The 16,931-nt window shown below is 43.4% G+C and overlaps 1 protein-coding gene across 3 annotated transcripts in view; it reads left to right on the top strand.

Annotated features, from left to right (window-relative positions):
* The first annotated feature begins 1,164 nt into the window (after positions 1-1,164).
* LOC121269153 (junction plakoglobin-like) overlaps positions 1,165-16,931 on the top strand; it is a 56,939-nt gene continuing 41,172 nt past the window's right edge. For 2 of the 3 annotated variants that reach the window (XR_005941313.1, XM_041173664.1), the window contains exon 1: positions 1,165-1,290. The gene's annotated coding sequence lies outside the window, so the exon portion shown is untranslated. The remainder of the gene's footprint in view (positions 1,291-16,931) is intronic. The other variant, XM_041173665.1, reaches the window with a different exon arrangement.

Here is a 16,931-nt window from a genome sequence, read left to right as displayed (position 1 = left end):
TTTGCAAATGGAAAACAGCTTCCAGTGGCATTCCACAGGGCTCAGTGTTGGGTCCCTTGCTGTTTGTTGTATATATGTTAATGATTTGGACTTAAATATGGGTAACCTGATTGGGACATTTGCAGATGACACAAAAGTTGGCCATATAATTTGCTGCCTGGTTTGGTAGTGGAGGCAGAAACCCTCAACTCTTTTGAAAGGTACCTGGATCTGCACCTAATGTTGTGTAACCTTTAATTTATTAATGGAATGTGGGTATCATTGGCTATCATTTATTGCCCATCCCTATTTGAGAGTCAACCACATTGCTATGGGTCTAGAGTTGCATGTAGGCCAGACCATGTAAAGATTGCAGATTTCCCTCCCTAAAGGACATTAGTGAACTAGATGGGTTTTTATTTTTAATTCCAGATTTTTTATTGGTCCCCTGGTCCCTGGAGCATTACCTTGGGTCTCTGGAATAATAGTCAGTGACAATACCACTATGCTACCACCCTCCCGAACCTGCAAGGCTACCAACTGGGTGCTGGAAGGTGGGATTAGAATGAGTGGCTAGTTTTTCATTTTCGGCAGGTGCAGACACGATGGCTGAATGGCCTCTTTTCGTACCGTAACTTTTCTATGATTCTCTGGGACATTTTCTACCTTAAAAACTTTGTATAAATGCAACCTGCGGTTCTGAAATCTGGCAGAACCAATATTTAAAAACGATTAGTATTAAACCAGCGTTGAGACAGGAATTGAAATGGTGCATTGCAAAAACCGCTCGTTTCTGACCTAGAAGCTAAACTGCAGCAGCCTCCCGCCTGCCCGGGACAGTGAGTTTGATTGACAGGAGCAGGAAATACACCTGAGCTCTCACTCAGGCCAGGTGTGGCTTCGCGCAGCCGCAGAGAGGAGACGAAGATAATTAACATAAAGGCGTGCCCCGCCCCTCCAGCATTGGATTGACGCCGGTCTGGACCAATCATTGTCCAGGATCGTCACCATCCCACCAATAAGTGGCAGAGGAAGGCAGTTCCAGCGGCAGCGGCGCGGCTTGCCGATGATTGACGAGGATCGAACCAATGAAAATTAGCGTGCGCGATTAGATTGACAGCAGCCTGATCCAATGGGTGTTTTCTCGGCGAAGGCTGGCCAATGGGCTGGTTTCGGGGGCGGGCTCTCAGCGGGTATCGCTTCCAGCGCCTCTTTGTTCTGGCAGAGGCGGCGGCCGGAGAGTGGAATTCGGGTGGAGATTGGCATCCGGAGCCGGAGCTCAGGGAAGGGACCGCGGGCAGCGCTCGGCAGGTAAGAGGCTCGGTGGCGGCTCCCGGCTCCCGGCTCCGCTCTCCCTCTGCGGGCTCGCCTTTGGCCAGCGAGCGGAGCCCGGACTCCGATACCTGTCAATCCAGGTTAATTCTGGACGTTCAGTTCGGATGTGCTCCGGGTGTTGACCCTTTCTCTCGGTGTCCGGTTCAGGCGCTGCGCTCAGCCGCTCGGTGTTTGCCCTGGGGCAGGGTCAGGGTCAGGGTCAGGGTCAGGGTCAGGGTCAGGGGGGTTTCCTGCTCGAATAGACTGTAGTTGGGTTGGGTGGGGTGGAGGGAGGGGAATATTATTCAGGATTCCCAATTCTGCCTCTAAAGAGTTTGCAGCTTTTAAAGTTTGGTTCTTTTCCTCTAGCGCCCGGCTGCCATTTCCTAAAGAACAGAGTTGGAGAAGTTTTTGTTGTGTTTTGCTCGGTTTGTGGCTCCTCAGTCCGTGTGTTTCCTGTGTTTGTTCTGTAGCATCTGGAGAGCTTTGTCCAGTTTGGGTGGGGACCTGTTTCTTCAGGTGATTGTGGAGAGCTCCGTCAGGGCAGGGAGGGGGAGAGACAGACTGACATTGGAGCTCTGTGACAGCCCAGTGATACCTACAGGGTGAAGTTCAGGTGGCTTTTATTAGTGTTCTGGATATTAAATTAAAGCCTTTTTGTGGTTCATAACCATCTGCTCTTGGCAAATGTTTTATTGGCTATGAAGAGCAAAGCTGGAATTGTCTTGCATTTTGCCAGAGTCGTGCTACAGGCTAATACTGTCTAGAATTTACTGCCTGAAGAGGCAGTGGGAACAGATTCAGGAGTAACTTTCAAAAGGGAATCTGATAAATACTTGAAGGGGAAAACACTGTAAGAACCACAGTTGATATCGTCTGGTGGTTTACATGAGAGTGTGGGGGAGGAGATCTGGAGGTAATTGCAATGTTGTTATCTCATCTACAGGTGAGTGTGATCTCATAAGCAGAACAATACTGAGTTCCTCTGACTTAGGATCATACAAGATACGGCCTGGAAGGAGTCATTCCCCATTGTGTATGTGTGTGTGTATGTGCGTGTTGGATCTTTGGTAAAATTGTACAATTATCCCAAAGCCCCTGCTCTTTCCTTATAGCCCTCAATATTTTTCTCCGAATAGGGATGTGGCTGTAGCCTCTCTAGCACCACAGGGTGCTATCCTGATTTTAATCTGTCACTGTGTTGCTGTACAATTTTATCAAATGAATGATGCTGATTGACGCTTTTTTTTGAAAATTTCTGGGGAAATAGTGGTTTCAATTGGAAATGTTTGTGGACAGTAACATTGCAATCAAGTTACGGATATGTGTAAAATGAATACCTGGAGGCTGTGGATTATGTAGCAGCACTATGTGAGTGAGGAGTATTGTTGAGTTTAATGTTGTAATTCACTGTAATCTCTGTTCTGGGTCCTTGATTCTGTCATGTTGTAAAGTGCTTTGGGCGCATCTTTGGTAAAAGGTACTGAAGGGATTTGGGGCAGGATGTGCAAAAGTGACTAGAACTATTTGTACATGTGTAGGGTAAATGCCAGTATATACTGGTTGGTTGCCTTCTGTTTATGTGCTGCCACTTTATGTTAACATTGGGGGAGGGAGGGATATTTAGGCGATGAAAAGTCACGAAAGGCAGGCTTTGCATGAAATCTTGTTGGTGAACGTATCAATGTTCAGTGGGCTGCTTTGTTCATGTTACAGTACCCAGCTGTTTACCTGTTTCATGGATTTAAAGATTTTGTGTAAATATCCCGTGTGTTTGGCAGTAATCTGCTTTGTTTGTCGTGCTATCCCCTGATTGCATTGTTTGTGGTGTCTGGATTTGGAGTAGGTCTGTGTGAGACAATTGGCCCTAGTATAACATCAGTGTAACTCTGCCATTGGATCTCTTTTTCAATCTGTATGATCCAGTTTGAGGCAGGTTGTTATGGATCTGTTGTGAAGTATTGATGGAACACAGCCTGTCAGTTATAAATGATTCATCACTTCCAAAGCTGTAGTTCATGGTTGGGAATCTCTTTTTGACAACACAGCCTTTTCTTACCTTATGAAGTCTGGGTGTAGGCAGAGTGTGTGCAGTGAGAAATTCAGCCTCAAAAACATCTGATTCTAAACTAGGCTCGGCTACATACATTTTCAGAATGCCTGTCTGGGTTCTCCCCCACATCTCTTTTACAAAGTACATGGAATGCATCTGATAAAGCTGCCCCTCCCCTGAGGTACACAGTGCCACCCACGCTTCAGTAAAGGCCAGGAGCATTGACATTTGAAGTCCCGTCTCTATTGCTGCTGCTGAGAAATGATGCCTGGAACAACAATCGTGCCCTTAGTTTTCTCTTTCCTCGGTATCTGGGGTTGGTGATTCTGACTGTGAGGCCCTAAGGCAGCACCGCTAAATGAGTCTTGAACCATCTTGTTGTGTGTCACTCAGTATCACTGACCGATTCATTCACCTATTGAAACTAGGTGGGGAGGTGTTGGAAGATGTTGATATTATGACTGCACAACCCTTTAAATAGGGATTTTGAGTAAAGCCCGTTGCCACCCAGAGCTTGTTGGTAAGGAGTTTGCAGAGAGTTCATGCTGTGCCACCTTTGGCTTGGTTTCCTGGGAGGGGCCAGTATTTTACTGCAGGCACAGACAACACAAGTGTTTTATGTCTGAGATTGTTTCAGGTTAGAGTGTAAGCAGAAAATAACCTTTGGATTGTTCCAACTCGTTGCGCTAATGCTGACTACAAAATTTCTCTCTTTGCTTACTTTGTTTCCTAAAAAATTTATTTGATAAATCCAGCTTCTCACATTTCTGTTGATCTTTAAATAATTTTTACTTGATCAAATGTAACCTGCCGTGGGATTTATCCCCACACTGCCCCCTTCCTATCAGTGACAGTGAATTGAATCATCTAACACCCTCTTTCCAAACACTTTCTCAACCCCCTCTACTTCTCACCACACTCAAAGCATCCTCTTAATTTACCTCAACATTGCATTTGGTCAGGTCCCTACATTTTGCTACTACTACCCACCACCACCACCACCACCCCCCCCCCCCCCCCCCAATGCCATCACACCACCACTTTGGTGGTTCCTCTATCATGAATGATATGTTGGTGTGTAAATTTAGGATTTTTTAAAACTCTTGACAACAACTCCCAGGGACTCACCTCAAACTATTTGAACCATCCGTACATACTGTACCTCTTGAGTGACAGCCCCAGATTATGCTGATGATAATATAGGTGCTTTCCTGCAGTTTTATGGCCTTTGATAGTTTCTATTTAAAAAGGGATCAACCCCTTGTGTTTACGCCAGTAATTGTAACCCTGCCTCTTCAGCTTGCATGTCCCCTCCCATACTGCAAATACATAAACTGCAGAATGTTTTATTTATATCTAAAAAGAATCTCAGTACCAATCAGACTCTGGGTTTATTGGAAGCTTTAAACTTATTTCAGAAAGAGTATATTGTATTCAAATTACTAACGAGATAAAGGGATATGTGGAAAGTGTGCGGAAAAGGGCATTGAAGTGGATGATTAGCTGTGATCATATTGAATGGTGGAGCAGGCTTGATTGGCTGAACAGCCTACTCCTCTTTCCATGTTTCTATTCTCCTTACCCTACAGTACTGGTATCTGCATTATTTACCATCTTTCTGTTCTGTTTCTCTCACTGTCCTTCCCGCAGTGGTCATGTCCTTTGCTAAGTTTATTTAGTCTTCTGCTATCTTGCATTTTTATGCAATACAGGATCTCCTTCACGAATCAGACTGCAGTGAAATGCTTGAGCATTGATGTTCAAAACAGCAGGTGTGGACTGAAGTCACATTGCCTGGAGCCAACTTGGAGACTAGTTGGTTGAGTCTCAGACATGGTTGAGTCTCAGACAACTTGATTCTGACCAACAGACCATTTAGATTTCTATCAGCTTGGTTCATTGCGTCCAAATGAGGAAACCCAGCCTGACTCCAGAGACTTAAACACTTAATCCAGGCTGTCGCGCTCAGTGCAGCACCGAGGGAGTGTTGCATTGTTAGACATGCCACCTTTCAGATGAGCTGCTGGATGCAAAAGTCCCATGGCACTAATTTTAGAAGGAGAGCAGGGAGTTCTGGCATGGCCTGGCCAACATTTATCCCTCAGTCAACACCTAAAAACAGATTATTGTTCATCAGATGAAGAGTCATACGGACTCGAAACGTTAACTATATTCCTCTCTGCGGATGCTGTCAGACCTGCTGAGTTTTTCCAGCTATTTTTGTTTTTGTAACTATAGATTATTGTTGATTGCAACACTGGCTGGACCAGGATCCAGCTGAGTGTCCCAGTTTCACTGAACCAGAGGAAGCAAAAGTTCAGTGAAACTGGGCAAATGACAAATAAAAGCAGAGTTATTGCATATTATCTCAATCACAGAATTGCTTAGCAGATGTGGCTGTGGAATGGCATGCAGCTCCTAGAGCTGTAGAATCAGTCTTGTCCATCAAATAACATCAGGCAACAGACGAGTAAATTTGCTGCTGTTTCACAAGTTGTAATTTGTGATGTTTGTTTATTTCTGATTGAGAACATTTGAAGACTTGTGACTGTGAGGTGCAGCCGAAGAAATGGCATCTGGCATAGTGAATGATTCATATAAAGGTGTCCACACACTCCTGGTATAACCTGCTGCTTTGTGATTCTGGGTGCAGGCTAAACTATGATTTAAGTTGCACTTTTAATGACTAATGAAGTACTTTTTGAAATGTAGTCACTTGTAATATAGAAAACACAGCAACCCATTAGCACACAGCAAGATCCTGCAGTTAATGCGGCAATGACCAGGTATCTGTTTTAGTGATTTTGGTAGAGGAATAGATATTGGCCAGAAGCCAGGAGAACTTCCCTGCTGTATTTCATAGTAGTGCAGGATCTTTTATGTTCAGCTGAGAGAGCAGATGGAACCTTTGACAGTGCAGCACTCCCTCAGTACTGCACTAAGGCCATCAGCCTGAATTCTTGTGCTCAAGTCTCTAGAGTGGGATTTGAACCCACAACCTTCTGAGTCAGGTGAGAGTATTACCCATTGACCTGTAAATGGGATTGGACAGGACTGGAAAAAGCCAGTGTAACTCCAGTGTTCACAAAATACCATCCCACGCCATCCTCTCTGGGTCATTATCCAACACACTCTCTTGATTTAATTCCCATTCTATATACTCTCCAACCTGAGTTAAATAGTTAAGTTGAAGCTGCCTTTCCCCTTCTCCCTCCATGTTTGAGAATGTTGTTGAATCTCTGACGGTAAGATGTATTGCTGTTTAGTTTTTCCTTGTAGGGTCTCAATTCTTCTTGGATAAGCCCCTAAGCCTTCTCTTCTCCAATGGAAACACTCTCAGAATATGGAGCACCGCTCCAAAACACTGGACTAATCCCGCGGTTTCATTGTCCTTTGCTGTGCTCTCTTCAATTTCCAGAGTTTAGACGGTTAAATTGAAGACTAGAATTGAATTCCTTTGAGTTTCGAAGATTAAAGGCTGATCTAATTGAGAGGTTTAGAATGGTAAAAGGAATCGATAGGGTCGAGAGAGAGAAAAGAACTATTCCCTCTGGTGGGGGAATCAACAAGAAGGGGGCTATTATCTTAAAATTAGAGCTAGGCTGTTCAGGGATGTCAGGAAGCACTTCTTTACACAAAGGGTCTTTCTTTCTTCTAAGGCAGTCCCTTGGGAATGAGGATGATTTGCTTCCACTCCAGCTTAATGGGTTCTGAGATGGCTGATAAGTCCAATATGTGATCTGCAGTTTCTGCCATGTGTGGGGTAGGTGGTCCTTGAAGAGATGGGTCGATGAGGGTTTGAATGAGCTCATATTCATAAAGGGTAGGTGGCCAATCAGGAGAGCATTACACCCATCAATTCTCGGCAACAAAGGCATGGGTGATTATTGAGCAGGAACCTTGGGTGATATCTTTTAACCCAATGTGATCCAGGGATATTGAGGCAAATTGTAATGTTAGCTAGCTGAGCTGGTCTCCTTGGCCTCTGTCTAGCCACAGTTTGAGTAGGGTAAAGAGGGGAAAACTCGAATTCAGGCTTTTTTAATGGATTTTCATTGAGAAAAATGAAACAGGAAGTAAACTGAAATGGTCCATAAAACAATCAGTGCTTGCTGGATGTGAAGTTAGGCCTAAAAAAAATTACATTTATGTAGCACCTTTCATGCCCTTAAAACATCGAAGAGAGCTTCACAGCTGATGAAGAGCTTTATTGAAATGTAGTTGACAAATTTCTTGAATTGCATCTGCTCACTGCTGGCTGTTGCAACTCGGAGTGAAGTATTTGGTGTTTGAGAAAATGTGAGAAAATGCGCTGAGTGCAGCAGATTGAGGTGATAACACGGTTACTGGATGAGGGGAAGACATCTCCATGTTTTTGTTGATTGTGTTTTGGCATTTCTGTTCCATTGTGGTAACATTTGATATTTTTTAAATTGAAGTGCATTCTATGTTTTGGCAGCTAAATTAGGGAGTCTCCACCTTGGCTTTTGCAGTTTATAGAATTGTTTTCCATTGTGCCCCATGTGACCCAAGAATGACAATACAAAGCACCGAGTGTAAGGAATCTACAGAAAGCTGCTCCCTATTTCGAGCCTTTCCCTGCACTGCACCAGAGTTTCAGGCTGAGCGTTTGCTCCTCTGTACAAGAGGGAGAGCTCACCCAGACTGTGTAGTCAGGACACCGTAACTGGGTAAAAGAAAAATATTGCAGATGCTGGAAATGTGAAAACAAAGTGCTGGGGAAAAACTCAGCAGGTCTGGCAGCGTCTGTACAGAGAGAAACAGAGTTAACGTTTCAAGTCCAAACTGACCCCTCTTGTGGGCACCTTTATGAGTCAGAATTGTTCTGGGCTCTCACTCCATTCCAGAGAGCTGAGCAAGAAATCCAGGCTGACACCTGTGCAGCACTGAGGGGAGCACTGCACTGTCAGAGGTGTCATCTTTCAGTTGACACATGAATCTGAGGCTCCATCTGCCCCCTCTGGTGGGCGTAAATGCTCTTGTTGAAGAAAAGCAGGACAACACGCTGGCCTCTGACTAATCATTTCTTGATTTTACTTCAGTGCAACCTGTCAGGGGGGAAAAAATACAGCAAAAGGAGACTCAAATGTATACACGCTGATAATATTACACATCCACCCCCGCAGTAATTACAAAACCATTTGCAATCACAGCTGACTAACAGCTTGTACTCTTGAGCTGTGAAGAATTGGCGCAGCTGGTTAGATCAGTGTGGCTGGGTCCAGCTATTTGCCTCTTTGAAACTTGGAGGCTGCCCTGAATGTGTAACTTTCTCAATTTCGCTCCATGGGTGAAACCCAATGTGTTCTCTAATTTATCTGTGTGTTTGCCCTGCGCGATACGTTCCCACGTAAATTAGGGGGAGCATTAGCGCTCCCTCCCTACTCACTCTCAATCCTGCAATTTCCTCCTGTGAATGGGAAGGAACAGCTGTCTTGTTAATGATTTCTAAACTAATATTGTAAAAGTTATCGACAACAACTGCAACTAGCATTTATACAGCTTTTTAATGTAGTAAAACATCTTGAGGTGCTTTACGGGAACCTAACAGACACAATTTGACATGAAATCAAGTAAGGAGACATCGGGGCAGATGGACCAAAAGCTGGGCTAAGGGGAAAGAGCAGGTGAGTGAGACTAATTGGCTAGCTCTTTCAAAGAGATGGCCCAGGCATGATGGGCTGAATGGTCTCCTCTGCTATTTCATTCTGTGACCCAGCTGAATTGAATGACGAAAGCTCATTGTGTGGAACATAACATTCATTGAAGACAAGAGGACAGTTCTCTTCCCCTCGTTTTTCGGAAGGACATTAAAGGCATAGAGCGTATCTGGTGATTCATCCCCAGGGGTGAGAAGCTATAGTAATGAGGAAAAAGCTCTGAAATTGGGAGTGTTTGCACTGCAGCAGAAAGAGCTGAGGAGCTTGGAGCTTTCAAAAACTATGAAGTGCTTTGATAGTCACTGACTGGTACCTTCTCAACCAGAGGAAACAATTTAAAATTCTCAGATTAGGAGAACAGCCTTTGCACGCAGGGTCTTTGGAATGTTTTGCTTTGTGGTGTAGCTTTGTGTCTTTCAAAGGAAAATTAGATAAATATTTGTAGTCGAGTGGCTCAGGATACTGGGCACTGAGATTTGTTTTGGATTGTTCTAGTGAAGAATCAGCACAAACATGATGGACTGAATGACCTGTAACCTGTGCTGGAAACATCGGTGTTGAAGTAAACCTAATGCCTACTCACCTACCCCACCCTTCAACCACACCCACCCCTACCTTCCTCCCCTTGGTGTGTCAGGTCATTCAGTTTCTGGGATGAGGCTTGGCACCTCTCAAATTCCCCATACTTTGACCTCATGAATGGTTTCCCTTGGGTGGGCTGCTTGAGCTGGTGGTTGCTCAGGGTAGAAGTGGTGCTCTAAGTGCATATTGACCTTTGTTTGCTCTCAAATATGATGCAAATACTGTGGGAGGGTTAAATTTTGAGTCACCTAATCACTGATTGGGTAAAAATGGAATGGTGTGCAGTTATTTTTGATAAAATGTGCAGATTGGATGAGTTAAGGGTCCTGGGGTTTGACTCTGATTCCTCCCCTGCTTGAATATCCCATTGTCAGCGTTCACCTGTGATGGGCAGTTACTTGGGGTGAAGTACTGGAGAATGTTTTGTACAAGGGCGCTGCTATCCCAGTAAAGTGCTGGCGTCGTAAGGGGATAACGTTGAGGTAGGAAAGGTAGTAACTCCTTCAGAAAGATCTGAATGATTCCATGAGGACTGCTGTGCTCGGGCTAGGAGCAGTAGAGAATGTAACTGAATATTTCATAGTTAGACTGAAGACATCAAGTTTAATCAGGCTACGTTCATCCTCAGTGAATGTTTGAGGACGTTTCGATCTTTCACTGGCAATCACTGTGACTACACGATATGAGTAACATAAATTTTTCAGAACGTACAGAAATAGCCCAGCTCAGCAGCCTGCCCCCATACTTTCCATGGTAGTCTGGCTGCTTCCATAGCCCAGTGTGCAACATTAATCAAATGTTGCATGGGACCCTGAGAGATTACTGTGGGGTCAGTGTCTCCTTCCTCACAGTTCCCTGCTCTCACCTCATTGTTGATTGCTCCAGCCCTGTTGAGACTTTGTACAAGTGGCTGATCTTCACCTGTTTACTGGGTGAGAATGGGCCGGTGGTTTGGCGGGAGAATCACCACAGCCTGGCCCTTCCCTGCACCAATGCCCAGAGATGCACAGCATTCACTGGGAGTCACTGGGAAGAGATCAGAAATGTGTGTTTAGTCTCTGCTGAACCTGAAATCCATAAAGACCAGGCACAGTGATGCTCAAAAGCAGGGGTGGAGGGGTGGGGAGCAGCATTGTACATTGTCTGATTAGAGTATGGACCCTCAGTGAGGTTGTAGAGTGCTTACTAAGGAGCCACACTAGTTCACAACCCTTGTTAATGTGACAATGTTGGAGAAGGGGCATGGGTGGGGGACTGTTGCTGATGTGGGAAGCAGTAAAAGTATCCAGAGACAATGCATAGGGTAGACAGCTGAGTGAAAAAAAACAAAAAAACTGCGGATGCTGGAAATCCAAAACAAAAACAGAATTACCTGGAAAAACTCAGCAGGTCTGGCAGCATCGGCGGAGAAGAAAAGAGTTGACGTTTGCTGTTCCTCCCTCCCCCTTGTCTCTCTGGTGTGTGTTCCCCTTCTGTTCTGTTTATGTTAACGTTTGTTGATCATGGTGCTTTGTTAGTGACCGTGTCCTTGTGCTGTTACATAATTGTGTTTTATCAAGCTCAGGCGAGGGTGGATTTGACCTCTTGTCTGCGAGTTACATTGGACAAGTGCTATTCCAGGAATGTGCATCTGGGATGTGCTGGAGATTGTGAATTCCAGGTTCATTGCTCTGTTTAAAATCAACTGTGCCTTTCGCAGCTGGATTCCATGGTTTGTTGCTTATCTGAGCCCCTCCACAAAAAGTTGCCAATCTCAAGTCTGCTGCCTCCTCCCCACTGAGCAAAGTGCTTATGCCCATGATAAAAGTCTGAGTTGAAAACATTGCATTGGAGCTTTTGTGTAATTGCAATTTATTCTCAATCCTCTTGCTCATGTCCCTTCCCTGTGTCAGGGCCCCTCCTTAACTCCTCCTTTTATTTCACAGTCTGTAATCCTTTGGGACCCAAGCACTGTTGTTTGAGAACTGACTCCTTGTGTAACCGTGGCATCGTTCCCATTTTTCTGTGCTTTGGTGTCCTGTCCTGAATTTGGCAGTTTCTGGCTTCTCAATCTAGAAAGAAATTGTCTAACAGAGCAGCAAAGTAAACCACCATCTCTAGACTTTTGGCTTTCCCGGACCAGTGAGAATGTTGCAAAGATAACCAGAAACCTGAGAAGCTGCTGCATACAACGCCCTTGTGCATAGCAAGCAAACAATTAAAAAATCTTTCCAGGGAGATTTTGAAGTGATAACTTTCATTTATTTGAGTTCCAATGTATGTAAGAGGCGTCGCCGTTTACAACCAATTGAATACTTTATGTAGTCACTGTTGTCATGTAGGAAACCCAGTAGCCATTTTGTGCGCAGCAAGCTCCCACAAACAGCAATGTGATAATGACTAGATAACCTGTTTTAATAATGTTGGTTGATGGATAAATATTGGCCAGGGCACCCAGAAGAACCCTCCTGCTCTTCAAAAATCATGCCTGTGGGGTATTTTTGGGATTGGATATGGCTTTGTTTCACGGTTCATCTGAAAGACTACACTGCCAACAATGGAGCACTCCCTCAGTACAGCACTGATAGTGTCGGCCTTGATTTTGTGCTCAAGTGGGATTTGAACCCGTGGCTTCCTGACGAAGGAGAGAGTGCTTCCCACTGAGTAATGCTCTCACAGCCTGATTTGAGGACATGAATGTTCTGTGCTGGGGTGGTTGCCTCTCCTTCCTATTCCCATTGGATTGACTTTCATAACCCATTTTTGAAAATAGCCTTCTCAGGATGAGGATGTTGCTGGCTAGGCCAGCATTTATTGCTCATCCCTAATTGCCCTTGAGAAGGTGGTGATCAGCCACCTTCTTGAACCACTGTAGTACATGCGGTGTAGGTGGGAGGGAGTTCCAGGATCTTGACCCACCGACAGTGAAGGAACGGCGATATATTTCCAAGTCAGGATGGTGAGTGACTTGGAGGGGAACTTGCAGGTGGTGGTGTTCCCATCTATCTGCTGCCCTTGTCCTTCTAGCTGGTAGAGGTCGCGGGTTTGGGCTGATACTTGTGTAATATTTATCAAGGAAATGGCAAGTCCAAATTTTGTATGTTGATGGTTTTTAATGTGAAGCTTTTAGCTCTGTTAATAGTTCCCAGGGTAGTGCTCATGATGGCTTTATTGCTGGGTGTGATACCGAGTTGCCCAAACACTGCAGGTTTTAACTTTTAATCTCTGAACTAAGATGGTGATTCAGTTTCTGTGTGGTGTAGATCCCCTCATTGGAGTTGGGGTGTAGTGTATATTCAGGTGGTTTGGTGTGGTGGTACATTGTACATTGAAGGAGTGAGGTACAGTGTATATTCCAGTGGTGCGGTGCAGAGTAAATTTTGGGCTGTGATGTGTATTCCAGGGTTGGGGTACAGCGTATATCCCAGGCATGTTATTTAGCAGAGCTCAGAACAGATTATCTGAATCTGTTGTCTGGGAGTGACATCATTTCCGCAGCTATTCATGAAGATCCTGAGGATTTCAATGTTTGGGGAAAAATGTCAGAATTATTTGTATTTCTGTGTTTGGAAATTGCAGCTCCTTTCTGTAGCTTGTCATGATGATATTAATGTATATAATGTTATCGGAAATTATTTTAAATTGGACTTTCAGCAGAGTCTGTGTCTGAGCGTGTGTGTGTCTTAATTGGATTAAAGCCAGCTAGTCTGGGTGCTTTGATGTATATTAGTTTTGAGATGTTAAACAGTAAGGTAGAGGGTACATTTGCATTTTGTTGAATGAACCATTCAAAGACTGGGGGTGAAATCCTGCATCTAGCTAGGAGACACCAAGCAATATGTTTATATTACTAATAAAATTGGTACTATGAAAGAGGTTTTATTGTTAGAAGAGGTGGAGTTCAAAGGGTCTGGTGATACAATGACAATTTACATTCAAAAGGAAGGCTAAGTATATTGAGAAGAGCTTTGTGTGTGTAAGTTAGAGGCATGAGAGATCTAAGCCTGTAAGCCCTACCACTGTCTGTGAAGGAACAAATTGAAAGGGACCTTATTTTGAATTTGAAAGGTAAAATGTGCTTTGCCTGGTGTCTGTTTAAGTTTATGGATTATTGTTGCCTTGGGGAAGATTGCCTGGGAGTGATTAATTTTGGGATTTGTTTAATAGTTATTATAGTAGTAATTTGTATGTGTATAATTTCATATTAAAATTAATGTTTGATTTAATTTATATAAAAAAAACTGGAGGCTTGATGGCTTGTTTCTGAATTTAGAGTTGCAGCTCAAATGTACCAACTGAAAATATAGGTTATGACAGTTGTTTAAAGTTTCCCTCTGGGATTTGAACTAACTCAGCTTTTAATAACTGCTGTGTCATAAACTGATTAGTGAATGGAGAAGGTGTCACTAGTTATCACCCTCCCTTTGCTCTGTCTTATTCTCTCTCCACCCCCACCAAACCCACCATCCTTTACTATGCTGTCAGTGGGTTTTAACACTGCTCTGTTTTGTGCACTTGGAAAATTTATCTACAAATACCACTGTTTGATTTTACTGGTGAGGTTACTGGTAACTAGTGCTTGTCTGTACTGCCTCCACATGGTGTGTGGTGATGACTGGTCCCTAAGACACAAGTGTCTGTCGGTGTGGGATTCTGTAGATCACAGTCTGAGAGAATTGAGTAGTTGAGGATGTATCACTAATTTAATTGGGCTAATTGGTGAGGAAATTTTCTCTCATTTAAAATACTTTACTCATACGGTGTATGATCTTTAACCTTTCTCATGAGTTTCTCGGTAAAATGATACGAGGGGAGTGGGTGTGTGGTTTGTGAATGTTGTGACTGCTTTACTTCCTTGTTTACTGAATTGCGGTAGATGTTTATTCATGGACATCCACATGTGAAACATGTTTACCTATATTGCATGAGGCACTTTCCACTAAAGTTAGTGCCTGTAGCTAATGCAGTCATTGCAGCCGCACCTGTCTTAATGATTCCTATTGGGCAATATTGTGTTAGACAGGAGTAATGGTAAATGCTGGAAATCTGAAACTAAAGTAGGAAGCTTATAAATACACAGCAGGTCAGAGAGAAGACTGGGTAATGTTTCGGATGGATACTAGCATAAACTACCGTGCATGTACCAAACCCTGGAATGGAAGACTTCCATTTCTATGCCACCTGTCACAACCTCAGATTGTCCCAAAGTGCATATATCCAACTAAGTACTTTTGAGATGTAATCACTAATGTAGGAAATGTGGTAGCTAGTTTACATTCACGAGGCTCCCGCAAACAACATTGATAATGACCTAATAATCTGTTCTGTAATGACCTAATAATCTGTTCTGTTTTATTGATGTTGATTGAGGGATAAATATTGGTCAGGATACCAGGAGAACTCCCCTGATCCTCAACATAATGGCCGTGGAATCTTTTATGTCCCCTTGAGGGGGCAGACAGGGCCTCTGTTTAATATTTCAACCAAGAGTGGGCACCTCTGGCGGTGCAGCACTGGAGTGTTAGGCTGGAGCTTAAGCTCAAGCCTCTGGGCTGTTGAGTTTATGGCTAAAGTGAGAGTGCTCCCCACTGAGCCTGATCACCCATAGAGTCAATTGTGCCTGTCATTCAGTGGAAAGAGGGAAGTGGTGGCATAGTGGTATTGTCACTGGACTGGTGTTCCAGAGACCCAGGTTAATGCTCTGGGGACCAAGGTTCGAATCCCACCAGGGTAGATGGTGAAATTTGAATTAAAAGTCTGGTGAAACCACAAAACCATTGCTGATTGTCGTAAAAACTCTGCTGTCCTTACCTGGTCTGGCCTCCATGTGATTCCAGAACCACAGCAATGTAGTTGACTCTTATTAGGAGATGAGCAATAAATGCTGGCCTAGCCAGCGACTTCCAGATCCCATGAAAGAATATTTTAAAAAAATCAAGGAATTCAAGTACAAGTTAAATTTCTATAATCTTTTGTTTAGCTGGTTTAGCACTGCCATTAAACTGACCAAGCTCCAGAGCAAATTAATCATCATGGCTTTGTGCCCATTTGTGGACCTTTGAGAGGGCACAGACACAAAGAGCCATATTTTAAAAGCTCCTAAAAATCTGCTCAGCAGGCTCTGATCTCCTCTGCTCCAACAAGTTGGACTACTCACTGGTGGTTGACTAGACATTGATTATTGCTTATTTTTGTGATTAAAAACCATTAGAGCAGGCTATAACTAGACCTGGTATTGTGCAACGAGATGGGATTAATTGATAGTGAAGGCACCTCTAGGTGACAGCGATCATAGTGTGATTGAATTTTACATTCAGTTTGAGGGAGAGAAGAGTGGATCTGAGACTAGTATTTTAAACTTAAATGGGGCAATTTTGAAGGCATGAAAGCAGAGCCAGCTAAAGTGAACTGGCAAATGAGGTTAAGGGGTAGGTCAATAGAGTTGGAGTGTCAGACTATTTATTAAAGGGATATTTCAGAACACACAGAATAGATTCATTCCAATGAGAAAAAACTTCAGAGGGGAGGACCCACCATCCTTGGTTAACTTTTTAAATTAAAGACAGTATCAAGTTTAAAGAAAAAGTATGTGATTGCGCAAAAACTGGTGGCAGGTCAGAAGATTGCACAGAAGATAAAGAACAGTAAAGAATGACAAAATGATAAGGAGGAAAAATTAGAATGAGAGGAAGCTAGCTAGAAATATAGATTGTAAGAATTTCTATAGATATTTAAATAAGAAGAGTTCACAAAGTGACTGGTGCTTTAGAAAGTGAGTCTGGGGAATTAATAATGGAAAATCAGGAGATGGCAGATGAATTGAACTGGTATTTTACATCAGTCTTCACTACAGAGGATACAAGTAACACTCCAGAAATAGCTGTAAATCAGGAAATGGAAGGGAGTGAGGAACTCAGGAAAATTACATCCTAGGGTCTTGAAAGAAGTGGCTGGTGAGATAGTTGATGCTTTGGTTTTAATTTTCCAAAATTCCCTTGATTTGGGGAAGGTTCCATTAGATTGGAAAATGGCAACTGTAACTCCTTTATTCAAAAGGGGAAGGGGACAGAAACTACAGGTCAGTTAGCCTAACGTCTGTTGTAGGGAAAATGTTAGAAGCTATTATTAAGGATGTTATAGCAGAACACTTAGAAAAATTCAAGGTAATGAGGTAGAGACATGGTTTTGTGAAAAGGAAATAATGTTTAACCAATTTATTGGAGTTCTTTGAAGGAGCCACGTGCAGTGGATAAAGGGTGGATGTACTGTACTTGGATTTACAGAAGGCAATTGATAAAGTGCCACATCAAAGGTTATTGTGGAAAATAAAAGCTCATGGTGTA

This window comes from Carcharodon carcharias, chromosome 23, assembly GCF_017639515.1.
Source record: "Carcharodon carcharias isolate sCarCar2 chromosome 23, sCarCar2.pri, whole genome shotgun sequence".
In the NCBI taxonomy this organism is placed as follows: Eukaryota; Metazoa; Chordata; class Chondrichthyes; order Lamniformes; family Lamnidae; genus Carcharodon; species Carcharodon carcharias.
The sequence above is the reverse complement of the archived record's forward strand: the minus strand, read 5'-3'. Positions and strand labels throughout refer to the sequence as shown.